Here is an 18,910-nt window from a genome sequence, read left to right on the forward strand (position 1 = left end):
TACCAGGTGTTGTGGAAGGCAGGAACAGAGGAAGTTTGGTTTTGGGTTTTTTCCAAGTCACCTTTAGGAGTACTCCGGAGCTTCTGAAAGTAGCTTATCAGTACACATTTGAATATTTTAATTATGCACTTCAAAAAATACTTCAGAGTCATTTGACTAAAAGTGCAATTTGTGTATTACATTTTACTACTTAAATCAACTAAGAAATAGCATTTTAAATTGAAATCCAATACACTTTGCATTCACTCTATTCAAGAAAATTGAAGCTAATTATAACTCTCAAATTAAGCAAGACTAGGGGAGCAAACAATGCAATTTTTACAATATTACATATTATTACATGTGAAAATAACTATACTCTTTACTCAAGAAAAAACTGTCAAATATACAAAAGAAAAGGTAGCAGGTAGAATGGTGGTAGAAATACATCTTTTGAGTGTTTTGTCGAATAAAGTTGCAAGGATTATATATATATATAAAACTCAATTTTCTAATTACCCTCTTTTGAAAGGTCATGCTTCTTTAGCATATGTGAAAATAGGGATTGATTTTCCATTGAGGCTCCTCCTTAGCCCATGAGTCAGAGTGCATCTCTGACATTTAAAACTGGGGTCCCAGTTAGTGTTGTTGCTGGTCAATACCTGGAACTCAGGGATTTTATCCACACTTGAAATCATACTACTCTTATAATTTTAACCACATGAGTGAAGTAATGCAAGACTATACTTTCTTGTGCTGTCTCTTGATACCACTTAGCTCCACTATTGAACAACCATTGTTTATAACAGACTTTATAGGTACTGCTGGATTGTCAACTTCTTTAAATAACACCAAATAATTTTCCAAAAGTACTGTACAAATTTATACTTCACCCAGCAATGTTTAAGACTTTTCCCTTTCATTGCTTCCCTGATACACTTCATGTTTTCAACATTTACATTTTTGTGAATAGGGTGAGAATACATTATATTTTATTGCATTAGTATAGTTTAATATCCCTTAATATTGTTGACGCATATTTTATTACTCCTGCCAATTCTTCAACTTTAATTATTTTTTTTCATTGGAAGTCTTATATTTTGGATATAAATTCTTTAATTCTTTCTCTTTTGTCATATATAAATGTTGCACACATATACGTACACACACAATGGGAAGGAAATTCCCGTTAAATCAAAAGGACTAAAAAGGAAGGAAATTCTGCAATTCTCAACATGAATAGACCTGAGTGTCGACATTATGCAAAGTGAGCAAGACAAGACAAATAGACTGTGATTTCATTTCTATGTGAAATCTAAAATAGTCAAACTCAGAGAAGCAGAATCTAGATTAGTGGTTGCCAAGACCTGGGAGAAAGAGAAAATGGGAAAGAGAGAGTCAAAGGGCACTATGTTTCAGTTATGCATGATCAATATGTTCAGGAGACTTATTAGACATCTTTTAATCCTCTAAGTGTTTCTTTTTTTTTTTTTTTAATTTTTTATTTATTTATGACAGTCACACACAGAAAGAGAGAGAGGCAGAGACACAGGCAGAGGAAGAAGCAGGCTCCATGCACCGGGAGCCCGATGTGAGATTCGATCCCGGGTGTCCAGATCGCGCCCTGGGCCAAAGGCAGGCGCCAAACCGCTGCGCCACCCAGGGATCCCCCTCTAAGTGTTTCTTTCAAGAAGCAGAAGTTCTTATTCTGATGGCCATCAAGTTTATAAATGATTTCCTATATCGCTTTTGTGTTTTATGTTTTATTTTTAAAAACCTTTATCTCACACTTACTTACACATTTCTAAGACATTACTCTAAAGGTTTTTGAAAATTACGAATTTAATCATTCATATTTATAACCTATCCACTTAGAATTGACTTGTATGGTGCAGCAGTTTTCCATTTGGAGACAGACTACCCATTTCTTACTGCTTTCCAACGCCACTTATGCCTCAGACCACCTTTCAACCTCTGTTTTAGAGATCTACATTCTCTATTTTTCTGTCTCTGATTCAGCGCCAGCGGGACTGCCCAACATTCCTCTCTTAAATGCTACTGGATATGGCTTTAGATTTGCAGTTACTGTGTCTCAGACTTTGGAATTCTTACTCAATTAACCCTGCCATCTGTAACTCCTGCAAGAAGCTTGCTGTCATGTTCCTTTTTTTTTTCATTAATAATGTCTTTATTCTCTGGATGCTTTTAAGCTTTTTTCTTTCGACTGATATTTTATGTCATCATCATATACTGGCTATGCATTTGTTGGTACTTAAATTGTTTTTCTTTCTATATGTTCAACTAAGTGTACATCTTTCTCCAATCCAGCTAATTTTACAGCCATTACTCTGAAATATTTCTTCTCACCAATTCTTTTATTACTTATTCTGGATATCTCACTCTAATTTTCATGCTGTTTTACTTTTCTTTGATATTTTTCATCTCTTTCTTCTTGTTCTGTCTTGAAACACAAATATTACCTTTTTAATTACTGATTTTCTCTTCATATATGTTTTTCTCATAATATTGTATTGATCTTGCTTTTTTTTTTCAACTGTAACCCTGTCATTTATCAATTACATGAATTTAAAAAGTAATTAAAATAAAATCCTTTCCAGGTTCCTCTCTTATTTCCATCTGTTGAGGTATGAATTCTCTAACTTAAAGAGTTTTTTTTAAAACTTATTTTCATGAGATTTAATTTTCCACATCTTTTTGAAAGGTATCTGCTAATTTATCTTGAATAGGATATGATTTTTTTTCTTATCACCACTGTAATTTTGAGTTCCTCTCATGATCTTTTATGCTTATCAGTTCATAAAGAGATCTCAGATTGGTGATAAAGGATCTCAACCTTTAGGAGATACCTAAGTACATAATCTTATTAGGCCAAGTCCTGGCTGAATAGCTTCATGTATCATGCTACTTCCAACAGGTGCTTGGTAATAGCTATAGTATAAGGCAGAGAGTGCATTCCTTTTTAAACCCCCTCATCTTCTGTCACTGAGCACAGAGCTTCAGCCAAGTCCCATGTGTATATGGAGTTTGGCTCCTATGTCCTTCACAATGGACTCCAGAGAAATAGGACTCTAGATGGCATCTACATAACTCTAATTCGATTTGCCTTATAACTTCAAATTTGTCACTTTTGGGGGGATGGGGCACAGATACACAGAATTGTCTATATGCTTTTAATTTTTGGTACTGTAACCCATTCATGATTGCTCTATGCTTGGAATGAATGCAGAGTAATTGTTGGGAGAATTTTAGGCTGAATCTATGGGACAACTTGACCACAGGATCTATACATTCTTTCTTAAACATAAAGCTTTCTTCTATATGGAATTTAAGTTAGAGCATGAGGTTGAAATCTAATTCATATCTCTCTCCAAACAATTTGATGAACAATTCATCTTTTTTTTTCCTTTAATGATTTGAAATACCAGCTTTATCATAAAACCCATCTATATACTTCTTTTTGATTAATATGTTTTTTTCTGTGACAGTACCATTCCGTTTTGATAATTGAAGCATGCTAAAAAGTGTAGCTACCTGAAAGAGCTAGTATTTCCCCCCAAAAAAGTAATTTATGTACCTCTTCACTATCTCAAACATTTAATTCTTCCAGAACTTTAATAATTTTCAATGGACAGCAAGTAAGTAATTCTAATACTTCAACTGCAATTTTATACAGGTTACCATACATTTAAAGAGAATTATCATATCACCATCATCAACCTTCAAATAGTCTTTATTTTTTGGAACCCCCAGCATTACAATCATATAAGCTATATAAACAGTGATATTATATTTTCTCATATATCAATACTGATACACCTTATTCCAATACATTCTTAATATGTACTAGCTAGCATTTTCAGAACATGAAGGAAGAAAAATTCTAGTATTTTTACAAATAAACATAGTACTGAATTTTGTTATTTTACAGACACATGCTTACAGAAGAGAAAGAGTATCTAATGTTTTTGTGCCTATATATGCTATGTGCGTGTACATATATATAGAAAAATAGATTTTATTTAAAAATATTTGTTATTTTATTTGCATTTATAAATAAAATCTAATTACATATAATATATATAACTATGTATAACTATATATAACTATATATATATGTATATATAACTATATAATATATAACTATATATAACTACATATATAAAACTGTATATAACTATATATAAAACTATATATAACTACATAAGACTATATATGTAACTATATACATAACTAAAATATACCTATATATAACTATATATAATTATATATAAATATATATGTATATATAAAATACAATCTCACTTGTAGATACTTCAACTCATAAATCTATTTGCCTGGAAACCTCAAATGTGTCACTTCCTTTATATCTCTGAGAAACACGTACTACAGTAAATTTGACGAATTGTTCACATACATTTTCTGACACTCCTAATATACGTGGATACCTTCAAACAACATACAATATTGATGTGTTAAAATAGTTTTATAATTTCCTTTGTGTTCTATGCAATTTTATGCCCTTTATTTATTTTAAAAATGTTATAAGAATCATCCTTGTTGATAACATTCAGTTTGGGTTCTTTTTCTTTCCACTCTTGTATAGCATCACATTGTATGAATATGTCACATTTTTGCTAGACTAACAGTGCTGTCATGGACTTTCAGGTATATAGCTCCCTATATAGACACCTGAAAAATTTTCTAGTTTATATTATATAATCTAGCAGTGTTTTGAAGCTATCTGGGACCATTTTGGAAGAGACAATAGATGTATCTTTTCCAAATTCCACATTCAGTGATGATACTACTTTGATAGCCTGAAATAGGCCATGGTGTATTTACAAGGAAATTATCAATCATTATCAGTTATATACCCTCACCTCTGCCAAAGAGCTGGGTTGTTAATGATTTAGCATTATGCCACTGGTTATATACCCAGAAGTGGAATTGCTATTTCTTGGGGAGCTATGTCTTCACTTTAACTGGATGGCTGTTAAGTGTTTTCTAAAAACATCAAACTAATTATATCAAGTTTCCATTTTTTTGCATTCTTTTTTGTTGAAGATTTTATTTATTGAGAGAGAAAGTGTGTGCATGTACGTGCATGCACACAATCCCGGGGAGGGGCAGAGAGAAGGAAGGAAAGAATCTCAAGTAGACCCCCCACTGAGCATAGAGCTTGACCAAGGGCTTTATCCCATGGTCCTGAGATTATGACCTGAGCTGAAATCAAGAGTCCTACACTCAACTGACTGAGCCAGCCAGGTGTTCTTCCATTGTTCTTTATTTTCAATGTTATACGCTATTGTCATAATTCAAATACTTTGCATTAATTGATTGAATTTCACTTCCCTATATACAATTGAAGTTGAATCTTAGTTACATGCATTCATTAGCCATTAAGATTTGCTCTTCTATGAATTAATTTTGTTTTACTTACTGATTTCCAAAGGTTTTTATATATTCTGGAATGTATCTTTTCTTGACTATGTACTTATCTACCTACCCATCTTTCTAGTTATTACCCAAAATTTCTTCCACGACATGCCTTTTATTTTCAATATCTCAACAATTGATTTTATTGAAAATAAATGTTAATGTTAATATAACCAAAGTTTTCAGTCTTCATTTTATGGTCCACTTTTGATATCTTGTTTCATAAGGCTTTCTGTCTATAAAGATTTACCATTATATTTTCTCTTAAAAGTTTATAAAATAGATTTTCATAATGTATCTTTAATACTTGTATTACCTATTTTAATATGGTATAAGGAAAGAATTATTGATCCAATTCCATATTACTTCATATGTATAACTAATCTGGGGAGAATTATTTTTTGAATAGATTATCTTCACCCATTAGTCTATAATGTTAACAGTCATACATCATATGTATATATATATATACACATACATTGTATTTTTATTATATTGAGATTTCCTATTCATAAAATAGCCTTTTAAAATTTCTTTATAAATACTTTTAAAATATTCTTATAAAGATCATGAACATCTTTTTGACAAATGCATCAAAATTATCAATTGTTGCACAAAAAATATTTCTGATACATATTTTTTAATTTTACAAATGTAGCTATTTATGTATGTGTGTATATATATATATATAAGTATAAGTTATGAAAAGAATACACAAAAAGATGCATAGGGCTTATATTTTATACTCCAAAAAGAGAAAACTCAAATCTCCTGGAACAAAGATGGAAGACTGAAATGAAATTATCAACCAAAAAGTGATTGACAGTGATTGATTATAAAATATCAGTGGTTGAATTTAAAATCTGGAAACATTTGTTTTTATATTTACATATTTTACATAGATAGCAAAGAGTTTCTTTTCAATCATGACAGATATCAATATCGTAAATTCTTTCTGTATGAATCTATAGAGCTTCCTCTGTAGACTTACAGGGGATTATGCCCCACTATACCCATTGTAAATTGAAACTGTTGTAAGTCAAAAATGTGATTAATACATTTAGGCAGTTGAGCATGATGGCTTCACCTAGCCTACACTACATGTGTTCAGAACACCTACACTAGCATATAGCCAGGAAAAATCATGTAACACAAAGCTTATTTTATTTTATTATTTTTTAAATTTTTTAAAATTTTTATTTATTTATGATAGTCACAGAGAGAGAGAGGCACAGAGACACAGGCAGAGGGAGAAGCAGGCTCCATGCACCGGGAGCCCGATGTGGGATTCGATCGGTCTCCAGGATCGCGCCCTGGGCCAAAGGCAGGCGCCAAACCGCTCCACCACCCAGGGATCCCCAAAGCTTATTTTAAAATGAAGTGTTGAGGGGTACCTGGCTGACTCATTCAGCAGAGCATATGATCCTTGATCCTGGGATTGTGAGCTCAAACCCCACAATGGGCATAGACCTTACTGAAGATAAAGTGTTAAATACTATAGGGGATCCCTGGGTGGCTCAGTGGTTTAGCGCCTGCCTTTGGCCCAGGGCGCGATCCTGGAGACCCGGGATCGGGTCCCGCGTCGGGCTTCTGGTGCATGGAGGCTGCTTCTCCCTCCTCCTGTGTCTCTGCCTCTTTCCCTCTCTCTATGTCTATCATGAATAAATAAATAAATCTTTAAAAAAATACTATGTAATTCACTGAATACTGTACTAAAAGGGAAAATAAAATGGTTGTATAGGAACAGAAAAAAAATTGTAAATTATCACCACAAACATCATTTAAAAGTCTTTAAAAGTTTCAGATAAGGTAGTAAGTAATGTTATTGCAATTTTTAAATGCCATAAAATTGTAAATGTGATTTTTTTCCTGTGTGATTTGATTCAGTAAATAACTAGGCATTAAAATTGTGAGAAAATAATTAGCTTATTTCAGTTAAAGACCAATAAAGTATGTATACAGAGCCAAGCAAATTTCACCTATATTAACACAAAGACATGTAGAAACTAGAAGACACATAGGAAATATTTACAAATTGTCTGAAATATTTAAAAAGAATTCAAACTGAATGATTGTATATTAATAAACCAAATGATGTCTTCTAGATAATCTAAATTCAATTTTTTCCATTTTTTGCCTAAGGAAAAGTTAAAGATTAGAATTTTTAACTCAATTTTAGATTATTTGAAGTTATGAGTATATAAAATATATTTCAGAACAGAATTTCTTTCTTTCTTTCTTTTCTTTTTCTTTCTTTCTTTCTTTCTTTCTTTCTTTCTTTCTTTCTTTCTTTTCTTCTTTCTTTCTTTTCTTTCTTTCTTTCTTTCTTTCTTTCTTTCTTTCTTTCTTTCTTTCTTTCTTTTCTTTCTTCTTTCTGAGAGAGGGGGAGAGAGTGTGTATGGTCAGGGGGCGGAGAGAGAGAGAGAGAACCCAAGCAGGCTCCACACTCAGAGCAGAGCCTGACCTGGGGCTTGATCCCAGGACACTAAGATCATAACCTTAGCTAAAATCAAGAGTCAGATGCTCATAAACTGAGCCCCTCAGAAGCCCCCAGAATCCCATTTTTAAGTATTATAGCATGCTGTTGTAGGTGACTGAATATAATAGTAGGCAAGCTTATCACCTAGAAGATGAGGGTAAGAGTTCAAGTAGATAAAAGCATCTGATAAGAAATGCAAATGTGGAAATGAATTAACCTGTTAGTGTATCTGCTTCTGGTGTTTCATAGTTTTAGAGGAAATCATTTAAGAATGTGAAATTTTGACTTTATTTTTTTAAGAAATGAAGGAGAATTTAAAATGTAAGTAAGTTTGGAGTAATTTCCACTACTGAAGCAAAGGAGAGAATAATTTGCTAAAAGTTGTGAAGTTGAACGAGAATTTTCCCTAATTGCACAAAGTTAAAGGCAATGAAATGTGAGTACTCTACACTTTCAGTTCTTCACTGTATTACAGAATATTGAGTAATGGCCTGACATTTCAGTTGAATAAGTAATAACCATCCCAATTATGTCCAAGTAGAGATCCTGGCCTCTCACACTTCAACCCATTTAATCCATATGTTAACCTTCAGACCAACTACCTAGATATCAAGACAGCAGCTGAGAGGTAGTTCTTGGTTTTAGTACTTCCCTTGACACCTTTTACTAACTATGCATCTTCCCTGATTACTTTTGCTGGATCATCCAGTTATCATCTGAATTATAATAACAGTTTTTATTGATAGTTGTTTTTTGAGCTGTTTTATGGTTCAAAAATGATAATTTCATTCGATTAAACCTAATACCACAAATCTATCCCATTTTATATCCTCAGCTACCAATATTATCTTTCATCTGGATAATAACAATGCATCCTAACTGGCCTGTGTCCACAACTTTCCAGTTATACCCTCTTCTCTGTCCCAAATTAATTGTTTAATGTAAATCATCCATGTTACTGAGTTTAAAATTTCCAATTTTGTTTTTATTGTGACCAGAATAAAATCTAAACTTCTTATCATAGATTTCAAAGTTTTACATTATTTTTTCTTACTTCACCCTCTTCTCTTACAACTTCTCCCTTACTTCCTTATATTCCATATTTTCAATTCTCTTCTGGAATAATCAAAATGATTTGCACTTCATTTACATCTATGTCTTGGAACTAGGTCTCACACCACATGCACTTGGTTATGATTTCCTTAGCCTGGAATGCTCAGCTTTCTAGCTCTTTACATTTCTTTCATCTTATCATTCAAGTCTTATTTTGAATTACTGTTTTTCCAAAACACTCTCTGTTTCCTCTGACCTCCAACTGTCATCTGTCACTAAACCTTTCCTCATCCTTTATATTTTTCATAGAATCCACCTCTGCCTGCAATCATTGTGTTCAGTGATTTGTTCACACATATGTCTCTGTGATGTTCTCCATCGCTAAAAAAGCTCTATAATTCAGCACTTGGTCTGTTGTTTTGACTATGGACTTGGTCTGTTCTTTTGACTATGGTGCTGCAGGAGCCAAGCATGGTGTCTGGTACATGAATATACTCAATAATTATTTTTTGAAAACAAAGGTAAACATTTTAAGTGATTTAAATTATATGATTCATTATAGTGTTTCATGAATATAACTATATTGTAAATTCTAGAATCGTATATTGACTCTTCTGTGATTATATGCTTTCTACTTTTTTGGTCATAGACCCTTTTTTCAGGGGTTGGGGAAGAAGAGGTTTTCTTATTTTTATTGTTCTACAAATGTTTGTGAATAATAAGTGTAAAAGGTATATAAATTCTCCACCTTCAGCCCAAGGCATGATCCTGGAGATCCGGGATTGAGTCCAACATCGGGCTCCCTGCATGGAGCCTGCTTCTCCCTCTGCCTGTGTCTCTGCCTTTATATTTCTCAGTTTCTCATGAATAAATAAGTAAAATCTTTAAATTATTTTTTGAAATAATAGAGCCCATAAATATTCAACTTACTTCTTTTGCACCCATCCCTTTCCCCAAGAGGTAATACTATTAATAGGTTGGTGTTATCCCTCTCTATCTATGGATTGCTAATCATCTATACTTCTAAAGATATATATACATATTTCTCCATATGTCTATCTACAAAGTCTTGAAGAATTTAATTTAATATAAAGTAGAGCAATAACAAATGAAAATATCAAGAAAAAAACAATAGATTTATTATTTTCTACAATAAGTGGAGCATTTGTTAAATGGACTAGCACAATTCCTGGCAAAAGGTTTTAAAGAAACCAAATTGCATCATATAATAGAGTTGAAGTCACACTGCTCCTATATCTCATATCTGAGAATGAGTGTAATTCCTTTTCTCTAAGTATGATTGAAAGAATCTAATATTTTCCTTGTGTGTCAGTGTATTAGCATAAGCAAAACAGACCTGAATACATAAGTAATTTTTTTTCTCCAAAGTTTCTCTGTAATTGTCAGAAGACAGATTAATTAACCTTAAAAATATTTCCTTAGTTCACATAAAATATATAAAATGCTCTTTATTTAGGAAAAGGTAATTAATTTTCTTCAAGGGCTAAAATCACTTTCCCTAAAGCAAAATCATTTTGACATTATCAAATATCACAGCATAGTTAAAGAACAATTATAAAGTAATTCAAAGAATAAATCTCATTACTTTCCAGAGGCCTTTTGAATTAAGTGAGAGAAAATGTTACCATATTTGACTTTCAGTCTTTTTTCCTCAAACAGTTGAATATGCTGAAAAAAACAACTTTCAATAGTGAGAAACAACTACAATTCAAATGACCTTAAAAATGCTTTTAAGAAAATATGGGATACATTCTTTTCTCAAACTTTTAAATATGTTTTTTTTCTAAAAGAAAAAAAGTTAAAATCTACTTGAAACTAAAAATGCTGGACTTTATAATGCATTATTAATTTCTGAAGTACTATAAGTTGATTGTTATCTATTAACTTCATGACATTAGAACATCAGTGATTCAATTATTCATTTATTCATTTCTTCTTTCCTTCAAATATCTTTTGTTGAATGTGACTCTGAAAAGTTTTTTCCAAGGATTGTGGATTACTCAAAGAAACAAATGGTACAGAACCAAATATTTACTATTACCAGGAATTTTGAAATACAGTGGAAGAAATTTCACAAAATTTAAATTTAAAAGTATTTAAAGAATTAAAATTTATTCTAGGCATTGTGAGTTACAAATTAATAAGCAGGATATTATTTAGTTGGAAATGAAAGGCTAAATTAATAAGGATTAGGAAGAAATATAAAAAATTCTTAAAACTCATTTTTTTCTATACTTCCACTCTTGCAATCATCATCAATGCCTATTTCTTATCCAAATTTCTACAATAAACTTGCAACTTTTTTCTAGCTCTCTTTGCTCTAATATACCTGTTCACAGAAAAACAAAATCTTTTTTATTTCAATCATACACACAGAATTCATTCCAATCTCTTGCTAAAAATCCCATTGTTGTTATATAAATAAACTCTAACATTCAAGACCTTACTTAATGTAATAACATACTACTTTTTCATTTCTTACCATATCCTCAGATTTTAATAATACTGCCAAAGCCTTTCTAAAGTACTTGTAAAATTGTTTTCCTAAGTTACACTATTTCATGTAATTCTTATAAATACTCTATGATTAGTTTCAATTTACAGATAAAAAATGAAAAGTACCAAAAAAATAACTCATCAATATCATCTGAATGTGTCAGGACTTGAACTGACATCTTCTGACCCCAGCCTAAAGGTCTGTCCAGTATGGCATGGCTGCATCTACATTTTCCAAACTAGGCTACTTAAAATTGTTTCAAAAAGTATTTACTGGTTCCCTTACTTGTCTAAGACACTATAGTAGATACTTGGAATACAAAGCAAAATATAAAGACAGTGTTATATTAAGGATCCCCAAATATGTCTATTTCTGCTTGTGTTCTTTCCCCTGGAAATTTCTGTCAAGAGACCTTACCTACCACATGGCAGGCACAATTCTAAACTCTCTTCTAGTGAGCACTTACTATCTGCCAAGCATCCTGTTAGAGAATAGAAATAGAAAGGAACAAAAAAAGTGTACAAAACAGTATTTTCTGGGTTGCTCCTGCATGGAGCATTGATAGTGTTCCAACATGTTTCCCTAGAATCTCTGCTTTTTGCATGTGAATAATATATAGGCTGATTCTTTTCCTATACTCCATGCTTTCAAAAATGAACTAATTCTTCCTGCTTAATTTACTTATCTTGCTTTACTTACCTCAGGCTAACCACCTAATGTGGAAATAATGTCTCAGATTTAACCATAATATCTATTATATTTTTATTAATAGCCTATATCATAGCATTCCAGAAGTTATATTCCACACCAATTTTAAGCTGATGATTAAAGCACTGACCAAAATAGCTGGTGGACATAATGATATTGTTCATAGAACCACAATTTGTTCCTTCCCACAATTTCCTCATGGCCCATTATTCTGATTTGAGATATTTTTGATAAATTGTGGTAAGTACAGAGCCATCAAAGAATATTATCTCTTTGGTGGAAATGAGCTGCCTCTCTGCTAAAGTTTGTCTTTCCTAAACTTGTGTGGCCATATAAAATTATAGTCATTCATTTATTATTTATTTTGTAAACTTTTTTCAACTGTCATTGAAAACATACTGTGAGACACAGTTCTAGATTTTGGTAAGCAAATCTGTGTCAAGGTCCCCAAAATGCTCTTAGGGTTGGAGATTTGCTAGAAGAGCTCACAATACTCAGTATGTAGTTGTACTCATGGCTATGATTTACTGCAACAAAAGGAAAAGATAATTTTATCGAAGGGAAGAGGTGCACAGGGTGAAGTCCAAAGGAAACCAGACACAAGCTATAAAGCGTTCTCTTATGTTGAGCTACATGAACATACTAAATTCCTACAGTAATGAGCTGTGACAACACACACAAAATATTTTCTCCCAGGAAAGTTCATTAAAGATTTAGTAACAAAGGTTTTTATTGGGTGCAGCATGCACAGGCAATCTGTGCCTAACATGTATGAACATTTTATACTCCTTGAAGGGAAACAGGTGTTTGGCACAAACCATATTGCTTGTATAGTTTAGGCTAAGTGAGCCATTCTTACCAGTTTGGGAATTGTGGGAACCTCCTGAAACCCCAAGTTTCCAGATACCAGACAAGGGCCCACCTTGCAAGCAGACTTTCTAAGAAGCGTAGCCTTGCTAAGTTAAGTCTTCTGCACAAAGTCGTATAAAATCTTTGTTCTGTTGGGATTTATTTTCTGGTATATGTGTGTGTATGAATAAGGAAGGGGAGGCCAAAAAAGCAGCTAATTATATTGAAAAAATAGTAGACCTTCATTCAGTTTATGATATGTATCAGGTATTGTTTTGAGCATTTTGCATACATTAATTCATTTAATCCTTACAATGATGCTTTGATATAGGTACTATTAGAATGATTCTTATTTATTATGAAAAATTGAGGCACAGAGGGGTTAAGTAAGTTTCCTAAGTCAAATAGCTGGGAAATAGTGGAATAAGGAATTCAATTTAAGCAGGGGAACTCAGAACCTGTAATTTCTATCATAATGCAATTCTCCTTAATAATAAACAGGAAAGTATCAAATAGTAAAATGCCAAGCTGAGATACGGAACAAGAGGCTATCAAAGAAAATTATTATAAGAGAAAGAACTGCAGTTGGTTGGCACCATTGGTTGCCTTTCCAGAGGCTTTTTTGTAAACCCCCTGCTTCAATACTCACTGAACTGAATCCATAAAATTTATTTAGCAGAAAGAAGGAAAAATGGGGTCTATGAATGACATCACTGAGTCATTTCAGAAATTGTACCCAGAGCCAATCCTAACTGAAGATTTGCTATTAAGTTAAATTATCTATCATTCTTATGATTTAAGCCAGTTGCATAAAAATTTCACTTACTTATAGCTGTAAACATTTGAACTGATATAGAAGATTATGTTAAATTAGATGGTAAGAAAAAAATCTCTTTTAGTAAATGACATGTATGCTGAAACCTAAATGGCAAGAAGTGCTCAAAAACACAAAAATTATTTCAGGAAGAAGGAATAATGTAAGGCAAAAATACTCTCAATATGTATAAGAAACAAAATAAAGGCTAGAATAGACAGAGCACAACCCATGAGAAGATAATGTAAGAAACTAAAGTGGTGAGTGACACCATCCTGGGGTTTGGAGACTATGGTAGGAACTTTGGATATTATCTTATTTGTGATTGGAAACCCCTGAAGAGTTTTAAGCTGGGAAATTAAGTTATATTTCTACTTTTAAAATCACTCTGACTTTGGAAGATAGAAACTGGAGGACTGAGCTTGCAAGAAAAGACTAAATTTAGATGAAATTATAGTGTTCAAATAAAAGGTAATGGCATTTTGGATTATGATGAAGAAAGCACAGAGTAATATAAGTGAATAGACTTAGGGAATCCTTTATATATATGGTCAATGATTCGATGAAAGAGAAATTAATTCTATCAAGAGCATCTTTTTAATTTAATTTAGTTTTTTTCCTGACATGTAGAGTTTCTTTATTCTGGAAACAAGTTCCTTCTCATCAATATGTATTGCAAATGTCATCTCCCTACATTTGAGTAGCATTTTTTTTTCTTTGCACATACACATACACAGATGCACACACAGCCAATGGCTCAACCCTACTAACATCAGGGAAATGAACATGAAAACTATATGACAGACTTTCAGTTTAAGCCCAGAGTTGTAAGAACCTTGGGAAATCTCAGTCTTGTCCTTACAATGAGAAAAAGTTGAACAAAATAAAAATTAGTGATTCCTTTGTATCTATCAGAGAAATAAGGTTGCAGATATCTGGAGAAGAAAATACACCCAGAGATATACAACTGAGAGCTGGTAGGAAAAAATAAATGGTAATATAGATGAATTATGGCAGTGAGAAACTCCTGGGGATCACAGTCATAGGAGGCTTTCACACATTTGGGGAATTTACCTCCAGAGACCCCTTCATGTTTTCAAGATGAAAGGTCCCATTAATATTTTGTCAGGAGAAGGGGAAAATAATCATTACAAAATATACTCAGGACATTCTCCATACCAAAGGACTACCCACAAGAGAAAAAACTTTACCATAGTAGCTTCATCTCATCATGTGAAGGAGCTTTACTCCCATTCAGGTCCTCTCTGACCACTTATCTAAAGCAAGAAAAGGTTATTTCAATGGAGAAACACTTATGAAGGTGGCATTCCACAGACACAGGTCTTTAAAAATATTGAGTTTTAATCATGAAATTATGCAATGGTTCTTCTCCCTCACACTATATACCACCACACCAAAGGGCTTCAGTACAGTAGCAGTGGATTACAGATAAAGCACTGAGGCGCGCTCTCTCTAAGCAGGAGCGCTTAGGGAAGCCCAAAGTCAAAATGACAAACAAAAACAAGAACACTAGAAAGATCTGAAGCCTTTGGCAACTATTTTTATAGCAAACATTAAATAAAATACAACTAACAAGGAGATTAACATAAATCCTCAGAATAATTACTCACTTATTTCAGATCCTATTACCCAATGTAGCTTATCCTACAGAAACACATAAGGCACACCTAAAGACAACAGTCTGTAGACATAAGCCATCATCAGAAACAGACTCAGCTATTAGAATTATAAAACATGGATTTAAGAGAACTGTGATTGACATGTTTAAAGGTCTAACAGAAAAGAGACAACAGCAATAAAAGATTGATAATATATGCATAAAGATGGGAATGTTAGGAAATAGTCAAAAGGAAATGCTAAAAAACACAAAAATTGCAACAGACATGAAGAATTCCATTCATGAGCTAAGAAGTAGACTTAACACAGACAAGGGAAAAAAAATTAGTGAATTTGAAGAAAGGTCAAAAGTACTCCAAATGAAACGGCTCAGTTATATAACAATGATTTAAATAATCAATTTTTTTTCTAATAGTTTTTATAAATATTCCAGCTAACAACAGCAAAAAAAAAAGTTATTCTCAAGCTCACATGGAACAGACACCAAGACAGATCACACTGTGGGTCATAAAACTTCTCAGTGAAAACATTGGAGAATATCAGTATAATGCTAGGTTTGGTAATGAGTTTTTAAATACAACACAAATAGCATAGTCCATGAAAGAAGAAAATGATAATTGGACTTTATTATAATTAAATTTTATAGTATGCAATAGGCACTGTTAAGAAAATGAAAAAAATAGGGATCCCTGGGTGGCGCAGCGGTTTGGCGCCTGCCTTTGGCCCAGGGTGCGATCCTGGAGACCAGGGATCGAATCCCACATCGGGCTCCCGGCATGGAGCCTGCTTCTCCCTCTGCCTGTGTCTCTGCCTCTCTCTCTCTCTCTCTCTGTGACTATCATAAATAAATAAAAGTTAAAAAAAAAAAGAAAATGAAAAAAATAGACCATAGGAAAATATTTGCCTAACACATATTTTAAAAAGGACCTATATGTGAATTATACAAAGAATTCTAAAAATCACCAATATGAAAAAAATAATCCAGTTAAAAATAACCAAATATCTGAACATAAATTATACAGATGGCAAATAAGCTTATGAAAAGATGCTCAGCATCATTTGTCATTAGAGAACTGCAAATTAATACAAATGATATAGCATTACATACTTTTAAATATGGCTAAAACCCCAAAACCTGAGAATACAAATTGCTGGGAAAGATGTAAAGCAACAGGAATTCTCACCCTTTTTCTTATTGTGGAAATGCAAAAAGTACAGCCATTTTAGAAGACAATTTAGCATTTTTTCTTATAAAGCTAAACATAGCCTTGCCATATTATCCAGCAATTGTGATCCATTTAATTTTTAAAATTATGGGTATACAAAGCATGCATGTGAATGTTTATATCATCTTTATTCATTTACCATCAAATACTGAAGGCAACTAAAATGTTCTTTGATATGTGAATAGATGTAGGACACCTGAGTGGCTCAATCAGTGAATTACCTGACTTTCCTTTCAGCCCAGGTCATCATCTCAGGGTTGTAGAACTGAGCCCCACACTGGGCATGTGCTCAATGGGGAGTCTGCTTGAGATTTTTTTTCCATTTCTCTCTGCCTCTCCTCTCTCTCTCTCTCTAATAAATAAATATTTTAAAAAACCTGTGGTATATCTATACAGTGGGATATTATTCAGTGATAATAAAAAAAATAATCTATCAAGCTGCCAAAAGACTCAGATGAGCCTCAAATACAAACTAAGTAAAACTGACCGTAAAAAAAGCCCCATATTGTGTGATTCCAATTATGTGACAGTTTGGAAAAAGCAAAGCTTTATGGAAACTATATAGATAAGTAGTTGTCAGGTCATTGGGGTGGGAAGATGTTGAATGGCTAAAGTGTAGGGGAATTTTAAGGTATTGAAACTATACTGCTTACACTGTAATGGCAAATAGAAGACCTTAAGACTCCTAGAACTTTATAGTACAAAGGATGGATTTTAATGTATGAAAATGAAAGAAGTTATTTAGGATCTTGGGACTCTCAGAAAGGAATTCAGAGGGGTGCCTGGGTGGCTCAGTCAGTTAAGCATCTGCCTTCAGCTCGGGTCATGATCTCAGGGTTCTGGGATCAAGTCCCATGTCAGGCTCCCTGCTTGGCAGGAGCTTGCTTCTCCCTCTCCCTCTGCTATTCCTCCTGTTTGTGCTCTCTCTCTCTCCTCTCTCTCTCTCTCTCTCTTACTCCCTCTCTGTCAAATAAATGAATAAAATCTTTTTAAAAAAGTAATTCAGAATGTTACAAATGAATATAACCATTACAAATGTATGAAACAAATTCACTAATAATATTGGGGCGAACGTGTACCAACTTAAGTAATTTTTAATGTTAGTTAAATCTGTAACAGTATAAACAAAATAGCCTGCACATAAGTAATGTACTCCGGTTGATAAAGAGGGTTCCTCATAGAAGTACTGATGATCAATTCTGAAACCATTACATATATATACAGGAATATAAATATTAAGCAAACGAATGGTAGATGGCAGGAACCATGCTCCCCACTGTTGGAGTGGGAAATCAAATTCAAGCAAGGAGAAAAGGCTAGAATAGTCCATTGAGAAATGGATTAGAGTTGATAAGTATGAATTCATATCTAGATTAATATAGATATAGGTTACATGTAGAAATATTTGTCACTAGTAATTGTATATACATGGGTTATGCATACATGTCTTTGCTCTATTAGTTGATAGGGCCTAATACTAAGAAAATCCTAGGAGCAGTAAAAACATGTAATACCTAAATATTGGTTTCTCATACCACTAATACCAATAAGTAGAACCAAGATGCCCTGCAGAAAGAACTGAATCTAAGACTTAAGCAGAAAATATATAACATGATCCTAGGCATCTTGTAATGCCAGGAAATAAAAAAGTACTAAAGTCTCACACACACACACACAAATGAGATATTAGATAGGATAGATACCAGATTCAACTGAAAGAGCTACTAGGAGCTGTCCCGAAGCTGGAATAATATGAACAACAAAATAAATTAATTAGTGTTGGGGGGTACCTAGGTGGCTTAGTCGGTTAAACATTTGCCTTTGGATCAGGTCATGATCTCAGGGCCCTGGGATCATGACCTGAGCTGAAGGCAGAGTGATTGAACCACCCAGGCATCCCAGGTATTTATTTTAAAATCAATTTAAAAGAGGTATAGGTGGGATGAGGCAAAATATTTTTCTTATTTATTCAACTTGAATGGGGCCTCTATTTTATTTTTAATATAAAGCAGTAAAAAATAATGATTTCTCAGAGAATTATGACATTCCAATGTTCAGTAAACAATATAATTATACCATTTTATGTATCATTTCAGTTCTGTCTTAAAAGTAGAAATATTTCATGACGCATACATAGGATTACTATACATGAGATAGGTGTTTATATTAGCTTTGTTCTCTTGTCTTTG

This window comes from Canis lupus, chromosome 17 (assembly GCF_003254725.2).
Source record: "Canis lupus dingo isolate Sandy chromosome 17, ASM325472v2, whole genome shotgun sequence".
NCBI lineage: Eukaryota > Metazoa > Chordata > Mammalia > Carnivora > Canidae > Canis > Canis lupus.